Here is a 21910-nt window from a genome sequence, read left to right on the forward strand (position 1 = left end):
TTTTCCAAAATCGCTGGCATATTGAGTGCAGCACTTTCACAGCACCATCTTTTAGGACTTGAAATAGCTCAACTGGAAATCGATCACCTCCACTAGCTTTGTTCACAGTGATGCTTCCTAAGGCCCAGTTGACTTCACATTCCAGGATGTCTGACTCTAGGTGAGTATCACACCATCGTGGTGATCTGGGTCATGAAGATCTTTTTTGTATAGTTCTTTTGTGTATTCTTGTCACCTCTTTTTATTATCTTCTGCTTCTGTTAGGTCCATACAATTTCTGTCCTTTATTATGCCCATTTTTGCTTGAAATATTCCCTTGGTATATATAATTTTCTTGAAGAGAGCTCTAGTCTTTCCTATTGTACTGTTTTCCTCTATTTCTTTGCACTGATCACTGAGGAAGGCTTTTTTATTTCTCCTTTCTGTTCTTTGGAACTCTGTGTTCAAATGGAGATATCTTTCCTTTTCCTTTGTTTTTGCTTCTCTGATTTTCACGGCTATTTGTAAGGCCTCCTCAGACAGCCATTTTTCTTTTTTGCATTTCTTTTTCTTGGGGATGGTCTTGCTCCCTGTCTCCTGTACAGTGTCACAAACCTCCATTCATAGTTCATCAGGCACTCTGTCTATCAAATCTAGTCCCTTAAATCAATTTCCCACTTCCACAGTATAATTGTTAGGGATTTGATTTAGGTCATACCCGAATGGTCTAGTGGTTTTCCCTACTTTCTTCAATTTAAGTCTGAATTTGGCAATAAGGAGTTCATGATCTGAGCCACAGTCATCTCCCAGTCTTATTTTTGCTAACTGTATAGAGCTTCTCCATCTTTGGCTGCAAAGAATATAATCAGTCTAATTTCAGTGTTGACCATCTGGTGATGTCCATGTGTAGAGTCTTCTCTTGTGTTGTTGGAAGAGGGTGTTGGCTATGACCATTGCATTCTGTTGGCAAAACTGTATTAGCCTTTGCCCTGCTTCATTCTGTACCCCAACGCCAAATTTTCCTGTTACTTCAGGTATCTCTTGACTTCCTTCTTTTGCATTCTAGTCCCCTATAATGAAAAGAACACCTTTTTTTTTTTTTTTTTTGGCGTTAGTTGTAGAAGGTCCTTTAGGTCTTGTTAGAACCGTTCAACTTCAGCTTTTTCAGCATTACTCGCTGGGGCATAGACTTGGATTACTGTGATATTGAATGGTTTGCCTTGGAAATGAACAGAGATCATTCTGTCGTTTTTGAGATTGCACCCAAGTACTGCCTTTTGGATAAGTAATAGAGTTAGGAGACTGAAAAGGAATGGTCTGAAGTGGAAGGAAAATTAGTTTGGTGTTCGGATGTCAAGGGAGGTGAAGATTTCAAGGATGGAAAACACTAGTGCATGGAAGCTCAGTTACTAAGTCATGCTCAACCCTTGTGACCCCATGTTGTAGCCTGCCAGGCTCCTCTGTCCATGGAATTTCCCAAGCAAGAATACTGGAGTGTGTAGCCATTTCCTCCCCTAGGGAATCTTTCTGACCCTGGGATCAAACCCCCATCTCCTGCATCCCCTTCATTGGCAGGTATATTCTTTACCACTGAGCCACCTATGAAGCCCGGGAAAAACTAGTGCACAGTGTCAAAAATCACAGACTGAGTCCAAGTATTCTAAGCCTATATGGTATGAAGAAGGGATACAAAGTACCAATGAAAAATATGAACATTAGCAAGAAAAGGTGTCATGAACATGCTTTGGGGTCAACCTCATGAGGATATGTTAAAAGTCAAAAAGTATAAATAGGCATAAAGACCAAGTTAAATTAGGTTTTTTATAATACTTCTTTCTGTACTTGGACATATTTACAGCTAAAATTGCTGGTGATTAATTGCAGGCTGCTTGCATTCAAATAATGTAGTTCCAGCTAATTTCAGGTCATTATTCAAAACCATTTCAAAAGTTGTTTTTTATTACATTAGAATATTATGCAGTTTTAAAGGATTATTCATGTGAGATAAATGAGATACTAGTGATTATTACAGCAAAATATTATCAAGTTGATAATGTATTCAAAATAAAATATCTAGCTGTGTTTACATATATCTAAAACAACTGGATAAAACTGAACATATCAGAACAACTGATTATGCAGTACTATGTAAGAAGAGAGATAATGACCATTTTATTGAATTAAACAACTGATATTGACCACATCATTTAGTTGAGAATTGCATTATACAATAGCAGCATGATAGCGGCACACTGTGATTCACAATTCTAGATGCTTATCTAACTAGTTTATTTCACAGTGATCAATGGTGTGATTCACTTAAATAACTTTGAAGTTGGAAAGATGTAATTGTATAGGATATAATGAGATAAACATCATAAAATCACAAAATTTCCAATGTATATTGGTCCAGAATTGATAGAGTCTCAATGGGACTAAATGTAATATAGTATGCTTATGAGGTAGTAACATGAACAACTGGTTGTGAGGGAAGTCTAAAAATTATTTGCCATTTGAAAAGTATCAATGGTTTTGATTAAATGTATGTCATATATTTGACATCTATATTTCATAATAGCACACTTACGTTTTCAGTGAGTTTTTAGTTAACAATTGCAGATATCTGGGCTTAAGATAAATATTATTTGTTCTGCTCATATTATCAAAAAGAAGAAAAACAAGAAAGAAAAACCTAGGTATTTTAACAGTTCTTTCTGAATATATTTGACTTATTTCATCTAGAAAGCCATTCCTTTATACTAAAATTTATTGCAGACACAAAAAGATTTAAGATTAAGGAATCCATACAGATGGAGAGAAATAAGAATTTTCAAACAAGCATCTTCTAAAAAGTTGAATGACCTTTTGACATGGTATTTGCCAGCAGTTTTTCCACAGTAATATGGGAAGCTGAGAAATAGCAATAGCTTTGAAAACTTTCGTCCTGCTTTTTAAAGCCTTTTCTGATGTTCAAGCAAATTAAATTTCTCTTTGGTGGTTTCGCTGCTGTCATTTTTCTTCATTGATAAAATATGTAAGAACTGCACAGTGGACATTAAACAGCATCCATTTATACAGTGCTGTTCTCATTATTCTTTGAGATTTGTGGGCATGCCTTAAGGGGAGGGGGCTTTTTATTTCTTGCACAGAATTAGACTGTTCCTTAATATAGTAACTCGTCTGCTGTCTCAGGTGGTTTGTTAAGACAGACCTGTATCTCAGTCAGTTATACCATCACAGAATATGAGATTTCCAGGAGAAATATGTTATCATGTGATGGCTTTGAAGGTCAGACCACAATAAACAGAAACAAAGATAAGGCTGGAAGCAACAGGATGGTGTAAAGGCAATTTCCTACAGTTTAAGCTGGGGTAAATAAGACTCAGCTATATACCAGTAGCGTGCCCCACAGAGCCTGGTTAGGAGGGCCTGATTGAAATGCGTCAAGTGTGGTGGTGAGTTCCTTGAGGTCTCCAGGTTAAAGTCAAGAGTCTGGCTTGAAAGAATCTTGTTTGGATAGCTACAGACAAGGTCAAGATTAACTGGACTTGTTTTGAAGTTATTTATGATTCAGAGTAATACATGTAAGTGGAGCTGGTGGCTTTCTCACATGGGATCCAAATTAATCGTCCAAGAGAGGAAAGTAATCAGAATTGGTAGAAGTTCTTCATGTTTATACCTGTCTATGAACTTCAGGGGCTGTAGGCGACAGGACTATTTATTCCTCAGTTTCTGAGACATGTAGTTAAGATGAAAGACCCAGTAGCATGTGGGTGAGTATCACTTGCTGAATTCCAGTTACCATCTGAAGGCCCCAGATCTCATGAATATTAAAGCTTTAAGACCTACTACCAGTAATATTTCTTTCAATAATAGGATTGGTTTCTTCTTAGATCAGGGCATGCACTTCATTAAAATACCAACCAGGAATATCACCATCTTCCCAGAGTGACTATGGCCTGGACTCTTAGGTTTTTGTTTGCATGGAGGTAAAGCATATTGAGAAACATAGATACTTGTATAAGTTTTATAAGTAGTACCTTAATTCTGTGAGTCAGCCCAATGACTTATTCAAAATTGTTTGAAACTAGAAGCTTTTCAAGCCTTTCATCTTTGCCCCTTTGTTGGAAATAGCAAAGATTAACAGTTAAGAACAGTAAGGAGAGTGTTCCACATTTGGTCAAAATCAATGATATACAGTTTACCTAGGATTGGCTTGAATAATTGGGAGAAATACTATCTCTTAATATTTACTCATTTAATCCAAACAGTAGGAAAGTTTGGCTGTACTGTTCTTCCTCATCTCATCACACATGCATGGACTCATTCATGGAAACATGGACTCTCTCTCTCTCTCTCTCTCACACACACACACACACACACACATCCTAGAATTATTTTCAAAATAGGATAGATCATACTTTGTGTAAATTCAACTCAACTTTGCAACCAATATAAGGTTTGTATAGTGTAAAATTTTTGTAAAGAACCAGAAAGAATATCAGTACTTCAGATTAAAAAATGAATTTAGTGAGTATTTTCAGTGATTTATGCCATTTCCATCCTAGTATGAAAAAAGAGAAGGAGAATGAAATATAGAGAACGAAATATCCAGCTGAATAGAGAGTTCCAAAAAAGAGCAAGGGTAGAAAAGAAAACCTTCTGAAGTGAATGATGCAACTAAATAGAGGAAAACAATAGAATGGGAAAGACTAGGGAGCTCTTCAAGAAAATTAGAGGTAGCAAGGGAACAGTTCATGCAAAAATGGGCTCAATAAAAGACAGAAATGGTATGGACCTAACAAAAGCAGAAGATATACTCAACGTATATCATGAGAAATGTTTGCTTGGATGAAGCATAATCTGGGATCAAGATTGCCAGGAGAAATATCACTAATCTCAGATATGTAGATGACACCACCCTTATTGCAGAAAGTATAGAAGAACTAAAGAGCCTCTTGATGAAAGTGAAAAAGGAGAGTGAAAAAGTTTGCTTTAAAGCTCAACATTCAGAAAACTAAGATCATGGCATCCAGTCCCATCACATCCTGGCAAATAGATGGGGAAACAATGGAAGCAGTGAGAGACTATTTTTTAGGGCTCCAAAATCACTGCAGATGGTGACTGCAGCCATGAAATTAAAAGATGCTTACACCTTGGAAGAAAGGCTTTGACAAACCTAGACAGCATATTAAAAAGCAGAGACATTACTTTGCCAACAAGGGTTTGTCTAGTCAAAGCTATGGTTTTTCCAGTAGTCATGTATGGATGTGAGATTTGGACTATAAAGAAAGCTGAGCACCGAAGAATCGATGCTTTTGAACTGTGGTGTTGAAGACTCTTGAGAGTCCCTTGGACTGCAAGGAGATCCAACCAGTCCATCCTAAAGGAAATCAGTCCTGAACATTCATTGGGACATTCACTCTCCTCTGTGGTGTTTCTGGCTTCTATATATATACATGGGGACTTGAGATCATAATAACTTCTGTTATAACCATGTAATATTCTTTTTTTTCCACATATAATATTTTAAAAAACTTTACACTTTATAGTTCATCTATACCCTGTGGACTTACTTCAAATCATGAAAGTTTTCCAAAATCACTCATATACATCTCCAACAGGTAAAATGATTTCATTAAACTCCTGAAGAATATAGTCTCAGTGAAGCCCGAAATTTTTGTTTTTCACTGCTTGTATCACCCAACACTTAGAATATTTCCTAGCTTATAGTAATGTCTCACTAAACATTTATGAATAAGTTAATAGAGTTGCATCAAACAATAAAAGCACAAGCTAGTCTATCTTAAACATAATTAAATATGTCACCTCATAATATGTTAACAATTTTTAGAGTTGTCTATTAGCTGTAATACCTTTCTCAGAGATTCTCCTGGCTCTATTTCTCCACCAATGAATGGTTTGCTTCATTTATATTAGAAACAAGATGACTTTTTCAGACCCAGCCCTCATATCTCAAAGCAAACAGAGAAAAAGTCAAGGGAGAGCTGCTTTTTAAAGGAAAATAAAATTTAAAAAATTACAGAAGAGGTTTCCTAGCACTCCTCCTCAGCAAAACCCGCCTTTGTATCTCAATATTCTAAATCACATTAAATGTCCATTTCTTAAACTAACACTAGCCAGGAAAATGGGGTTACTCTTTAACCAGTCTTCCTGCGAATGTGGCCAGCTTCTCCTGTGGTATATAAGATGGGTGCTACCCACTTGATGTCTAAACAGATTGGAGCGTTCTTAGGAATATGGAGGGAAAATGGAGGCTGCATAGGCATCTATTTATTGGTTAGGAACAATAGCTTTTACTTCTACATATTCTTGTACCAAATACTAACATGATGAAAATCCATACAAAATAAAACTCATTATTTATTTGTAGCCCTCATTCTAAGTTCTAGGGGGTAAGTTTGGGTAACTTACCATCATTTTGTGAAGTAGCACGCGTATGCATGAGTGTACGCTAGAGAAAGGCTCTTCCTTTTTGGCCATATGGAAAAGTGAAAATGGACTGAAAATTACTATCTTTCCCTTGACAAGTTAATTAAGTCTCATAATCAGTCACAGTCATTTGAACAGCATGGTTGCTGGCATGAGAATAAGTAGGGTACCTCAATGGACAAATGGGACACATTTTGTAGAAAGAAATCTCTTTGATGAATACATAAATATTGTGAAAATAATGATGAAATGAAAATCGTGTTTTAAAAGAGAAAAGACAATTTAGTTATTAGACAATGAAGCAGATGTTAAGAAAACTTATTTAATAATACAAGGAATGGAATTGTGCACTTTAGTAATTGGTCTTATTTGGCCCAATATAATTATGTTAAAGTATTTTATACCTGTTTTTCCCTACTTGACTATGCATTTCTTGAGTATAAATATGATGTTTTATCATCATATCTATAAATATGATGCTTTATCTTTTCCCCTAGTTCCAAGCACGTTGTTGCATTAAATTACATGAAATAATTGACTTTTATAAACCATACTAAATCACATTATAGATTCCACACTGCTTTCAATTTTTCCTCAAAAAATTTACCTATTAGTAATGGCTAACATTGATATTTTTCTAATAATTCTTGCTTCTTACCCTCAAAAAAATTGATACTCCAAAATGTTTTCTGAGTGGTGAAATTGTGAAAGATAGAGAATTTGGTATTTTCCCAACTAAGATCTTGTTTTACATGTATATATAAATATCAGTTCACTTATATGTTTATTTTGTTTCTTTTTATTTTAGTATTATTGGTAGAAATGACCAATTTTATAGCTATTTCTAGACATTCCATAAACCAAAACTAAATAGCGAAAGATCTGATTCCTTTCATTGTTATCTATAAAAAAATAAATTTTAATAGGGTGCAATGCCTTTAATAAACAGTTTTGTTTGTTTTATGAACTAAACATTTTAGCCCAGAAATATCAATATTGTTACATGGTTTTGTAACAGTCATTTTCGATGCATGCATAAAGTATAATGGGATTCCTGTAGTACAATTTAAATAACCATTCTGCTGTTGTATATTGAGTGTTTTCCCCCATTTTTTGTTACCATACCAACATTCCAATGAACATGTTTCACTTAGAATTTTCTCCAGTATAAATTTCTTGACATGAACTCATTTTGTAGGAGGGAGAATATGGGTACACATATTTTTTTTTTAGGATAACCTTATTTTCCCTGATTAGGGATCTGAGGAGTGGCTAAACTTCTCAGACATATGATTTGGGGCAAAAGTCACTCATCAAGTCTCTTGGCCTCAACTTCTTCATGTATTGAGAGAGAGAATGATAGAATTTGAACTTTCTTATGATAGGATTGTTTGGTTAAAAAAAAAAAACAACACTTGTGTTAAAATGAAGGCAACAATAAAGGAGGTTTAAAGAAAACCAAAGCAGCAAAAAAAGCCTTATCTACAACTCAAACAAGAATGTGAGAAGTCTTCTGTGACCAAAGTTCCTCCATCTCACCATCATCCCATGTACTTTCTTTATGGTCATTCTCTTTTTTTTTTTTTTTTTCCTATTTGTGTTGGTTTTGTTCCTTTCTCTTTGAACCCTGCCTTCCTTTATTTCTCTTGCCCACAATCCATCATGATGAGATGCAGATGAGTCACTTTCAGCCCCTGAGGTTGCATGACCTTCTATGCCTAATACTCACATTTAACTTATAAGTGGGGCTTCCCAGGTGGCGCTAGTGGTAAAGAACCTGCATGCCAATGTAGGAGATATGAGATGCGGCTCCAATACCTGGATTGGGAAGATCCCCTGGAGGAGGGCATGGCAACCCACTACAGTGTTCATGCCTGGAGAATCCATGGACAGAGGAGCCTGGTGGGCTACAGTCTATGGGATCGCAGAGAGTTGGACACAACTGAAGTGATTTAGCGCACACATGCTCACAACTTATAAGCGATTCTGTCTGCAAATCCCAGACGACAGAAACTATGTGTGCCAGCTTGGATTAGATGAGTGTTTAGCCACAAACAGAGAAGGAAGTTATGTGATATTTGTTTTTCAGTTTCCCATTCTTGTTAGTGTGCTAAAACTGGAAGTGATCTGAATAAGCTATTAAGCATAGTGGCATCCCCAAACTGTATTTATTTATATCTCTAGAAAACACTTCATATCTGGTAAAGTGATAAGTAAAATTTTTTATTCACCAGTATTATTCATCAGTAATATTATCAGTTTTATGCACCAGTAATCTTTTACCAGCTCTCATTTGCTGGGCATACTGCTATATATTATGAAAACAAAGGATGCTAAGACACAACCCCCTACATCTTCATCTGTTTAACTTGACAGCTTGTTGGAAATGTAGTATCTACTGAAAAAGAATCTGCATTTTGTCAGGTTCCCCAGTAACTGCTCTAAGTACTATGCCTACATTATGCATCATTGCACTGAAAGGCAGGACACATGAGGGATTTAATTTCTGAATTTGTTTCTAACCCAGTTCATTTGATTCTCTTTCTTTGTCAATATCAGACTGGTTGCTCTCAGTGTTGCTAGACCATGGAACAATTTTCTCCTGTGTAATTACTTAATGCTTAAAGTATAGGCTTATGTCTTGATTACATGAAATTCTTCAATTATGTTTTGCATATATCTTCCTATTGAAATTTCTCATTCTTAATTGCTCTGGTAAAAATCTATGTAGTACAATAATATCTAGAAATCTAGTTCATCTGTGCACCTCCTTTAAGTAACTCTTTCCCATAAGAAGTATAAAAATTTCATGTTTTTAGGTGGAGGGAAAATATATTTCAAACTAACTGTTTCCTAGACATCTTTTCCTCATAATTCAGTTCTCTTTTTCTTCATGGCATTTTCACGATTTTCACTGTAAGTGAAATATATATATCTGTGTTTCTCTGTCGGTTTGCTAAACATAGAAATTTGTTGTTTAACTCTTCCTTAGCTACTATATGTATATTGCACATATATAACTTAGTGTGGATTTTAAAGAAAAATGGGACATTTCTAGAACTCGATGTTTATTATGTTTAAATATTGTGATTCTTGAGTGTATTTGTTTCTCTCATAGTTACTTGATGTAACCAAATATATTTCTTTAGATTTTCTTGTAATAAAGGGGTGGAATTAAATAATATATTGAGTTACTTTCAACTCTGACATTCATTTATTTATTCCTTTTTTTTTGGACAACATTTATTGGACACCATCAGTAGGATATAATGCTATTGGTTCTGGGAATGCAGAAAGTATGCATAGCCTGAAAGTAACTGCAGCTAACAAGGTAAAATGATTATGCTGGGATGACATTGACAGGAATAGCAAGAAAACAATAAGAACATCTCTTCTTCCTTCCTCCCATCTTCTATCCTTGTCTGGTTTCTTTGCTGGCAAAAGACAAGTGCTTTGTGCACAATCGCATCTCCAGCATCATGTAGAACATTGTTAGTGGGCTGATTTGGATTGAGATATGCTATATATAACTGGCACGGTCCTCCCCTTTTGCTATGGAGCATTTATTTACAGGTCACACTGAATATTTGAATTTCCATACAACAGTAATAGTAACTTCAAGGATTAACTAACAAGATGCCAATGCTTTGTACAAAGACTTTTACATCCTCTTTCCTAAAGGGGAGGATACTATGTCCTAACAGATAATGTACCTATCCCTAGTCTGTGTTAAACCCTTTGCCAGTTCAGTCACAATCTCTTTTGAGTGTGTTGTAATTTGAAGTCTAAATTTTAAAACTAACTACCTCCATATCTTCTATAAATTAGTAATTTAAAAGGAGAGGGAATTAAAAAAATAAACAATATGTGCATATATACACGCATCTAACAATCAAAGGGCTTCCCTAGTGGCTCAGATGGTAAAGAATCTGCCTGCAATGCGGGAGACCTGGGTTCGATCCCTGGGTTAGGAGGATCCCCTGGAGGAGGGCGTGGCAACCCACTCCAGTATTCTTGCCTGGAGAATCCCCATGGACAGAGGATCCTGGTGGGCTACAGTCCATGGGGTCACAAAGAGTTGGACACGACTGAGTTACTAAGCACAACACACAACAATCAAAAAAGAAAATATGTATATCTGATGTAGTTCTTATTTTTATAAATGATCACAAGGCCAGAGTTGATAATTATAATTTCTTTCTTTTACATCACTAAATATTATCTTTGTTCTTAAGAAGCATTTAAATTAATCTGGATTCTTTACCTGGCCAAGAAGACCCCAAATATCGTAACTAAAAGATCTGGAACCTTATTTATTCTGCAGCTTAAAAGAAGATCATAGCAACAACTACCAAAAGATGCTGTAGACATAGCCTTTCCTTCCCCATCATGTAGTAGCAACCTTGTTTCTTTTGCTTGGAACAACAATCTCAGCAAATGGAGTAACTCCCTTATTTGCTCACCGGGTCAGAGGCATGTCCCAAATGTCCAGGTTCTTTACCATAAAGTATCTTGCTAATTCCTGTTCATCAGGTCCAATCTTCCTGCTGTTATCAATAAAGAAGACTACTTTGATTTTCTGAGGTATAATGTTATGAACAGCTCTGTCAACCTTCCTATGGCAGAGAGTAGGCATATTGGCATGGCCTTGAGACAATGCAGTGAAAATCAACCTTTGCTGCTGCTCCTTGCAAATTGGTATAGAGATACAAGCATTTGCTAGATCAATAGTTATGTACCCTTGCCAGGGCTGTGTTGATTTGTTCCAGTAAAGATACCATAGCTGTAACAGCAGCTGTAATTAAATAACCATCTGATTAAGTTTACAATAATTTATAGTCAATCTTCAAGATATGCACAGGCCAAACAATTGAGTTAAGTTGAATGTGCATTTTTCAAATCTTTGATGGTAAGATTCTTCTCAGTACTTTCCTTTGGGAATCAATATTGCTTTTCGTTTATTTTCCCAGTAGGAAAAAATTAACTACAGGATGAGTTTTTGCTCCACTAATCCTATGGGAGACCGATTTAGGCCTATTCTACTTTAACCACTTGACTGCTGTGTTTGCCCTTTGACTAATAGACAAGAATGACTTTTTTTTTGTCTCCAGAAATTGTTGTCAATTGAGACCATAATCTAATAATTCATGAAAGATATGGATATTTCCTTTTTTTCAGTATAAAATAACCTTTGTAAGTGACTCTTGATCACTTTGGGGAAGGTTTGAAGAAAAAATTCACAAGCTTGCAGAACTCTTCCTCAAGGAAGCCTGGCTCTCCCTCAGTTGAAGGGCCTTAGTGTTGTGAATTGGCTTGTCTAGAAGCTGACACTTTGACTGTTTGAATCAGACTTCTGGCTACGTGACTTAGATATCTATCTTTCTGTTGTAAAGATATTTTTATATACTACCTATCTATAAATGTCTTTGGTTAATCAACTACTGCCAAAAGTCCCATATGTCAAAATATTATGATTATGATTTTGTTCCTGCTGACTGTTCATCAACTGCATCCACCGTCTCTGATGGTTAAACACTCAGTCTGTGTCATCCTGGAATATAATCATCCTTACTGAAATAGAGGAACTCAATCACTGGTGGCATCTTCTACTCTCTGCACTGTTATACAGAAGAGAGCTACTTTCTAAGACATTTCAGGAAAGTCAGTGCTCCTATCTGAAGGTATTTCACAATGTCTTAGGGAAAGGAATTCTTCCCTGGTGGCTCAGTGGTTAAGAATCTGCCTGCAATGCAGGAGTTGCAGGTTCGATCCCTGGGTGGGGGAGATTCCATGGAGTAGAGCATGGCAACCTGTTTCAGTATTCTTGTCTGGAGAATCCCATGGATTCAGGAACCTAGCGGGCTACAGTGCATAGGGTGTAAAAAGTTGGACATGACCAAGCAACTGAGCATGCACACACACTTAGGGAAAGGCATGTCTTCTCAGCCCTCTCAAAGGTTATAGTGTTTGGGGTGGATATTCAAGATGCACATAAGTACACTACAACATCCCTAAACACTTGTATTTATTCTTCTGCAGAGTGCCATGTAAATTCTAGTATCTCATTGTCTTTGAATGTAAGCCATTGCAAGTTCTAGTTTCAATTAACGAATCAGATAAAGCTGCTTACAGTTCACCTTACATATTTAACCCCAAAACTTTGGTAGGTGTGTCCATATCAATGAATTCAGCCTTGTTCAATAATCTATAATGTCATACTTGACTTGGACCAAAGAATCCCTTAGAATCTATTCTTGCATGCATTTTCCTCATGTTTCTGAAGTATGTTTGAAGTGCAAATTATTTCTTCCTGGGCCTGATTTAGCACTTGTCCCCCAGAGTAGGTCAATGTCTAAATCTGTTTATAGTCCTAGAATTAATAATTGTTGATTGTGATGAGCAAATATGCATCTGCTTGCAAGATAATTGCCTCAGTTGATGTTGTTTGACTACCAGAAGTGAAGCCTAGTCTCTTCAGACACAGAAGTAGGGACTGCTTCCTACCAAAAGGGAACATCAGAGAGTCTTGGAAGTTTGTTTCGTATCTTTTTCTTTCTCCAGAGATCCACAGTACAGTTCTTAGAGTCCCACTCTTTTTCAAATTGAAGTTATAAATTTCACATTAGACACTTGACAATCTGTGAATTAAACTCTCATTTTAATCCTACAAATAATGCAGTTAATTTCGGGTCTCATTTTCAGAGATATTTGATATTATAAGAAGTAAGAAATTGTTTACAAAGCTGCCAGATAAGCTCTCTATTCATCCGGCTGTGACTTGAAGTGTGTTTAAACCCCTGAATTTTCATTTTCTTTTTATAAGCTTTCTAGAGTAATCAGAAGTAGTTATTCCACCTCTCAACTCTTGTAATCACTAATGCTAACATAATGGTCAAGTACATCTGTGCTATTCAGTGGTAGCCACTACTCACATGTCTATTTAAATATAAATTTAACTTTAAAGAAATGAAATAAAATTAAAAATTTAGTCTCCCATTTTCACCAGCCACATTTAAAATGCTCATTAACCACATGTGGCTACTGGCTACTGTATTGGACAGTGCAAATAGAACAGTTCAATCAATGTAGAGTTTTATTAGACAATGATGCACTAGTCACCTAAGTGGGTATATATGTACTAGATATACATACTCAGAATATCCATAACACTGAATTTAATAAACCCAAACTGAAAATATCCCAAGCACTCTTTGGTAGTAGAATGGATGAAAACATTGGATAAATACACTGAAAATATAGTATGTTAATCAGTGAAAGTGAATAAACTATAGATATATACCATTTGATAAATTGTAGCAGGAAATTATTAAGAGCCAAAGACACAAAACACATACATTGAATTTTATTACCATAGAAATAAAGTATCATTTAGTGATGCACCATTGGTTGCAAAATTATAGTGATAAGAAGGAAATTATTGCTAAAATATCAGGATTAGTTGAGGAAGCTGTTCACATCAGGAAGGGATAAATGGGGACTTTCTGGCTGGTTGGTAATATTATTTTGACTTGAATAGTGGTTCCAATAGGTGTTTGCTTAATAACTATTAATATTTGTTAAGCTATGTTATAAAATATGGGTGTTATATTTTTAAATAATATGTGCTGAAATAAAAGCAAAACAGAAAAACAATTCAAGTACAGTTAAGGAATTATTGGCTCCATTACACTCTTGAAAAAAAAGTGTTTTTCTCTTAAACTGCTCTCCACTTGTTAGAATCTCAGTACTTGTAGGCTTATAAGTTTCTCATTATGGAGGAACATAAGATTCCACTATGATGAAAGAGCTTAGAATGTATCTGTGCACATTTTCATTCTTAATAAGAAATTTGACACTCATGATCCTATGTTAAAACCATCATTGGATCTTGCAACTCAACACACAGTGTATTGCAGGTGTGGATTTCATATAATTATTTTAGAAATATTTAATTATTTAAGTGTGTATGTGTTTATTTATATATATGTTGAATATATTTTAAATTTGAGTATTTCATAAAACCTTTAGTAAACTAAGTAAGGCTTAAATTTCAGTTCACACATTTGTGGATTTTAATGAAAGAAATATTAAAAAAAATAACAAATTTGTATTCTAATGTACATTTTGATCTGTCCTGAAAACTACATGTCAGTTGCATATTTTTATTTCTATTTTCATATCAGTTGGAACACAATCCACTAGAAAACCTACCAGATTAGAACAGATACACTCACATCGCTCAGTGTCTATCTTAGTACTCAAGAGCATACTCAGAGATCTTTCCTGTGGGAAAATTTGAAATACACTTCTATTTTTTTCTGCACTGTGCATTCTTCTCTAGGTTTTGTTATGTCAATTCAGAGATAATAAAGAGCCAAAAATGAACACTGATTCTAAGAGATCAAGATCACTGGGGCAGGAATTTAGATATGGATAGAAGCTTCTCTAAGACAAATCAGAGATGAGAAAGTCTGTTGAAATTGTTCTTGTCAGAAGATTGATACAAGAAGGGGTTTTTATGGCTTAAAGAAACCAGAGAAAGAGCTGGGAACTTCACTTCTTTCAGTCTAGTCAGAGTGGCATAGGGAGTTCACCCAGTGAAAACCTTGGCCAGACTGTTAATCTATACTTTTTCCGTTGTTGTGTATGTTGAACTGTTTGTGAATTCAGAGATATCACCTCATATTTATATGTGATGGCTTCTTGTCCTTTAACACTTATGTTGGATTCTTGGTACTGAATGCTGAGGTATAAGATGGAAGGTTGGTGGAGTCCTATGGATAGGAGTTGCTGGAAGAAATTAAAGAAACTATGTGATACAGTTGATTGCTTCTATGAATGTGAATGATCCAATAAATTATTGTTCAGCCTTTGGAAGGGATGGATGGTGTAAATATCTCACGGGACAGGGATTTCTCCTTGTGACCGGGATGTATTAGAACAGTGTTTCTTGGTCCTTTGAATATTAAAAGATGTCTTACAGAAATCAACAGGTGTCTGGCAGCTCCTCCAGTTTCTGATTGGTTCATAAAGAGAGTCTACATTTTCATGTTATGTAATATAGAAAGTGTAAAAGCTATAAATCAGAGGAAATTGTGGATTTTGGATGGAGACAAGGAGCATTTTTTAATAGATTAATTCTACAGGTATAATATGATATGGGTGAGTCGTATGGTCTTCAAAAGCCGTCTTTATGTAGTTTGGCCACTGGTATGACATAGTACAGGCTTTCCTGGTAGCTTAAGTGGTAAAGAATCTGCCTGCAATGCAGGAGACCCCAGTTTGATTCCTGGGTTAGGAAGATCCCCTGGATAAGGGATAGGCTACCCACTCCCGTATGCTTGGGCTTACCTGGTGGCTCAGATGGTGAAGAAATGCTGGAGACCTGGGTTGGGAAGATCACCTGGAGGAGGGCATGGCAATCCACTCCAGTATTCTTGCCTGGAGAATCTGCTTGGACAGAGGAGCCTGGCGGGCTACAGTCCATGGGGTTGCAAAGAGTCAGACAGGACCGAGTGACTAAGCACAGCACACAGTATGCCGTAATAAAAGGGGTATATTGGTGGATCTGGACACCATGAGATTGGTAAGTGTGTTTTCTTACATGAGCGTACAAAGTTACTGTGGACTGCAGCATGCAAGAAGCTCTTTAGGTGAGAAATGTTTTGGCGCTAAATCTTAAAGATTACCCTTAGTGTGACTCTGTTTTTCTACTTAGACACTGTTATGGAAAAGCAACTGCTTGATGTAAATGCTTCGTTAATGTGGTGAGTTCTAATTGCTGGTTAATGGCTGTAAAGTTTTGTGTCTAGGGGAATCCTCATAATGAGGTGTTCTACTTTTCTTTGATGATTTGACAATCATGATATGCCAGGTAGTCAGCAATTCTCATTGCCTGAAGCACACTGCATGTGAAAAATATTTATCTCCCAAAATCCATAATTTCAGTCTATGATAGCTGGGTTTTATTATTAAAATACCTGGTATTCATTAAAATTGGGGTTTTTGCATCTCAAAGTCAGCTGTGTTTACCAGTAGTCCTTTTCAAAAATAGGATCAAAACCAGCTTTCTTGTAAAGTAAACACAAAAAGGAAATCAATTGCATAGAATCTTTGTGTCTTTAAGTAGCACACCCTTAAGAGTAGTGTTTGAGACATTTGTTTGAAATTGGAGAGATTTGTTTGGAGGTGAACCCATTTTTTAGTTCCTGGAATGCTGTTGCAGTTCTGGCATGCATACAAATGAAGATTTTCATTTCTAAAAGTGATTATTTATTAGAGAATGAGGATGAAAAACTTCAAGATTAAGAATGCTGGGCTTCCATAAGAGATTAGAGGACAGAATGACAGAGACTTTGTGGTTTGTGAAGAGGATGTTCTGACAAAGCTAAATATGATCCAATAATTGTTCCCAAAGTTTTTTTTCTCCTCTCTTTGTAATTATAAATCTAATTTAAAGTTTTATTTTATATACTTTGAATATATAATGCATTTTATATGATACATAAGGTATAGAATGGAGACTCATTTTCACAGTTGGCCCCCTTTTTCCATTCTCTATCTCCTCTACCACACTGTAGGTGATTATATTTATTGGCCTATGAGCTTATTTATTCATCTGGTATTTGTTTTGGCAAGTACATGCAACACACAAATACATAGGAATCTTTACACCTACCCTTACTCACATAAATATATCATACTGTATATACTCTCTATATCTTTCTTTGTTAACTTGAAAATATATCCTGGAGGTTCTCAATGATATTAATAGTATGCAGATAATCTCCTCATTCTGTTTTTTTTTTTTTTATAGCTCTGCAGTACTGAATTGCTTATGCATCAGTTTAATAGTTTTTACTGGTGAACAGTTAGGTTGTTTGAATATTGTGTTATTGCAAATGATCCTGAAATAGATACACTTACAGATTTTTCAATTTAAAAGTGTGCATGTGTAACTGTTGGACAGGTACCTGGAAATAGGACTGCTTGGTCAAAAGGTAAATTCTCTATTGTGTCACATACTGATTTTCTTCCTCCACAAAGCTTGTACCATGATACATTTCCACCAGAAATAAAGACTGTTTGTTTCTCTACAGCCTCACCAATAGATAGTTCTGACAACCTTTTGGATTTTTGCCTATTTGGTTTTTAAGGAATTATACCCCTATGTAGTTTTAATTTAGATTTATATTACTATAAAGAATGTTATACATCTTTTCATTTGGTTAAGGAGCATTTGGATTTCTATTTATATAAAATTTCAGTTTATGTTTTCTAAATTTTTAATAGAGTTTGGGTCTTTTTTGTCTCATTTTCTAGGATTTATATTCTGTGTATATCTTTTTTTGTGCTTTCAAAAAGAAATTAAAGCTTGCCTAAGGATGTTTTATGCAAGTAAAAATTCTGACATTTTCTTAGAGTCATCTTTCACTTTTTTTTCTTTTTTGTTTGCAGATAGTGGGTCATAGTTAAAAACATTTCCCATTCTAATTTAATAAATCACTTATGTTTCTTTTAATATTTGCATGATTTTTTTTACATTTAGATCTTCGGTGCATTTGAAATTTATCCTGTTATATGAAATATGGGTCCAACTTTATCTCTTTTTTTTCCAAATGGCTACTTTGTTTCCTTTCACTTATGAAATTACTATATCTATCTATTCCCCGTATTTAACTCTTTTTATGCACCTTCATTATAATATGAATATCAAGTGCATATAGGTCAGTTTTGGAACTCTCTATAAAATCTAATTTGCCTGTCTACAGCTAGTATACTCAATAGTCATGGTGGGCAGAATAATAGCCTCCCAAAGTTGTCTGTGATTTAATTGCTGGGAAGTGTGAATATGTCACATGGAAAACAGAAATGATTTTTGCATATAGAATTAAAGATGTTAATCAGCAGACCTTAAATTAGGTGTATTGTTCTGGATTATCTAGGAAGAGCTAGTATAGTCATAAGTGCTCTTAAATGTGGAAGAGAGAGGCAGAAGATTGTGTTAGTGTCAGAGTGATACAATGTGAAATTGCTTGACTGACCATTTCTTACTTTGTAGATGGAAGGAATCTGGGTGACCTCTAAAACCTGTGAGAGACAAGGAAACAAATTCTCACCTAGAGCCTCCATAAAGAAATGCAGCTCTGCTAAAACCTTGCTTAACCTAATGATAGCCATATTGGACTTCTCATCTCCAGAAATATAAGGCAATAAACTTGTGTTATTTTAAGCCACTAAGTTTGGGAACATTGTTATAGCAGCATTAAGAAATCAATACAGATTTTGATATCTGGAAGTTGGGTGTTGATGTACAAATTACCTAAAATTGTTGACGTGGCTTTGCAATTGGGCAGTGGACAGAGGATAGAAAATTTTGAGCCTTATGATGGAAAATGCCTATAATGTCTCGAACAGATTGTTAGTAGAAACATGGATGTTAACACCTTTGCTATTGAGGACTTAGAAGGAAATGAGGAATCAGGTAGAGAAAACATTTTAGAGAATATTAAGTAATCACAAATAGATTATTGATAGAAATACATGCATTAAAGTTCTGTTGTTGAAGGCATCGAAGGGAATGAGAAACATATTATTGAAAAATGGAAGAAAACCTTGTTAAATAGTGGTGAAAATTAAGCAGAATTGTGCCCTTCAGTTCTGTGGAAAGCAGATTTTTAAGTGCTGAACTTGGCTACTTAGCTGAGATGTTATAGCAAAGTTTTGAGAGTACAGTCTAGTACCTTCCTGCTGCAAATAGTAAAATGTGATAGGAAAGATATAAATTGTTAAGCAGAAAGGACCAAAACTTTATAACTTGGGAAACTCTCAGCTTATCCAGATTGTAAAAGACATTAAAATTAAGAGATTTATTTTCATAAAAGAGTGCTCTAGTGAAAAAACAGGGTGTGGCTGGATAGCTTTTGCTAATCAAAATGTCAGAGTATTCAATTCTCTTTTAAGAGACTAAGCTTGTGACTCATACAGTTCTTTGACCATCTTAGCCAAAAATAGAGATGAAAAATATTTAGGAAAACTCCATGGAGGAGTCTTTTGTCAAATGCAGTGAATTCCTGTGACATATATGGGAAACTCATAAGGTTATTGAGAATTTTATATTAGCAAAAGCACTATAATCTAGTAATAAAAGTGTGAGAGAGAGCCAGAATAAAAGATGGCTTTTGTACTCACAAAATTTTACAGGTGATAAATAGGCTGATAAAACTACTCACTTGCAAACACAGCTACACTTGATGACAGCTTGCAGAACCAAAAATCACAGAGGAATATTCCCAGGAAAATGGGCTTTTCCCCCTTGGAATTTCAATTTTTTGAGGCTGGTGACTTCTTTATACCTTCCATTTTCTTCCTTTTTGAATGGAAATGTCTAGAACTATTATTTTGTGCCTGACCCAACAGGGTATTTTGTGAGCACATAACTTGTTTTTGAGTTTCATGGGTTCACATACGGAGAATTGTACCTCAAGATGGATCATACTCATAGTCTTACCCATATCTGACTTAGATGGTTTATATTATTAGATTTGGGACTTTTAAGCTGAGAAAATTTAGATGAGATTTTGGACTTTGCATTCATGCTGCAATGTATTGATACTTAGGGAGATGACAGATAAGGTGAATATATTTTACATGTGGGCCAGGGATGAATCTTTGAAGGCCAGAGGACTGACTATAGACTAACTGATGATTTAGAAGAATGGCCTACTAAAGATGCCAGCATCCTAATTGCCAGAACCTGTTACATTACATAGGAAGAATTAAGTTTCCAGATGGAATCAGGGTTGCTAATCAGCTGCCTTCTAATAGGGAGATATCCTAGAACATCTCCATGGGCTCCATGTAATCATAGGGTCTTTATAATGTGGAGGAGGAAGGCAGAAAATCTGTGCCAGAGATATGTGATGTGAGAAACACTTGACTGGCCACTGCTGGCTTTGAAGATAGAAGAGAGTATGGACCAAGTGATGACAGGAAACTCTAGAATCTGGAAAAGAAAAGAAAACGGATTTTCACCTAGAGCTTCCTGAAAGGGATGCAGGTCTGCAGCATCTTTATTTCAGCCCAGTGAGACCCATTTGAGACTTCTGGCCTCTAGGATATTAAGGTAATACATTTCTATTGTTTTAAGCCACTGAATTTGTGGTGGTTTGTTAGAATATACAGTGGTGAAGTTTTAATGTTTTCCTCCTAAAATTAGCAGCAAAACAAGGATATGCCTCATTCTCACCACTTGTATTAACATTGCAGGGAAATTAGGTAAGAAAGAAGAGACATCCAGATTAGAAAGGAATAATTGAAAAAGTTTCTAACTGTAGATGATTTGATCTTGTGTATCATAGCTCAGTTGGTAAAGAATCTGCCTGCAAGGCAGGAGACTTGGGTTTGATTCCTGGGTGGGAAAGATCCCCTGGAGAAGGAAACAGCAACCCTCTCCAGTATTCTTGCCTGGAGAATCCTTCAGACAGAGAAGCCTGGCTGGCTACAGTCCACAGGGTCTCAAAAGTCGGACACGACTTAGTGACTAAACCATCACCATAGAAAATCCTAAGGAATACACTTAAAAACTATAGGAACTAATACACTAATTCAGAGATGTTGTAGGATATAGGATAAATATATAAAAACCAATTGTATTTCTAAACATTAAAAATGAACAATAAAAAACAAATTTAAGAAAACAATTCCACTTGTGATAGCATTAAAAGTAAAATACTTAGGAAAAATCTTAATAAAGAGTACAAAATTTATCCTCTAAAAATTACAAATAGTTTTTTAAAGGTATAATGATTTCCAAATAAATAGAAAGATATTCCATGTTAATTAATCAGATTTAACATTGTTCAAACGGCAGTACTCCCTGAAATTCAACAGTCCCAATTGAAATCCCAAAGGCTTCTTTGCTGGAGTTAACAAGCTGATTATAAAATTCATAAAAAAATTCAAAGGATTCAGAGTATCCAAAGATCACACTTTCACATCTCAAATTTAAGTACAAAGCTACTGTAATCAAGACAGTGTGGTACTGTCATCAAAATGGACAAATAGATCAAGGGAATTGCAGAATAAACCATCACACCAATAGTCAATGGTTTTCATTAAGAGTGCCAAGACAATTCAAAGGAACAAAGAATAGTTCTTTCAACAAATTGTACTAGGACAATTGGATATAAGCATGTCAGACAATGAAGTTGGATTGCTCCCTCATACTATACACAAATATTAACTCAAATGGATTGTATTCTATATGTAAGAGTTAAAGCTGTATAATTCTTAGAAGAAAGTAGAGAAATAAATTTTTTGGCCTTGGGTCAGGCAAAACCTTCTTAGATAAGACACTAAAAACATGAATGATAAAAGAAAAGAAATGAGTAAATTTGACTTCATGAAAGTTAAAGACTTTTCTGTTTCAAAAGATACCATCAGTAAAGTGGAAAGGCAACCTCACAAAATGGGAGAA

The sequence above is a fragment of the Cervus elaphus genome, chromosome X (assembly GCF_910594005.1).
Source record: "Cervus elaphus chromosome X, mCerEla1.1, whole genome shotgun sequence".
In the NCBI taxonomy this organism is placed as follows: Eukaryota; Metazoa; Chordata; class Mammalia; order Artiodactyla; family Cervidae; genus Cervus; species Cervus elaphus.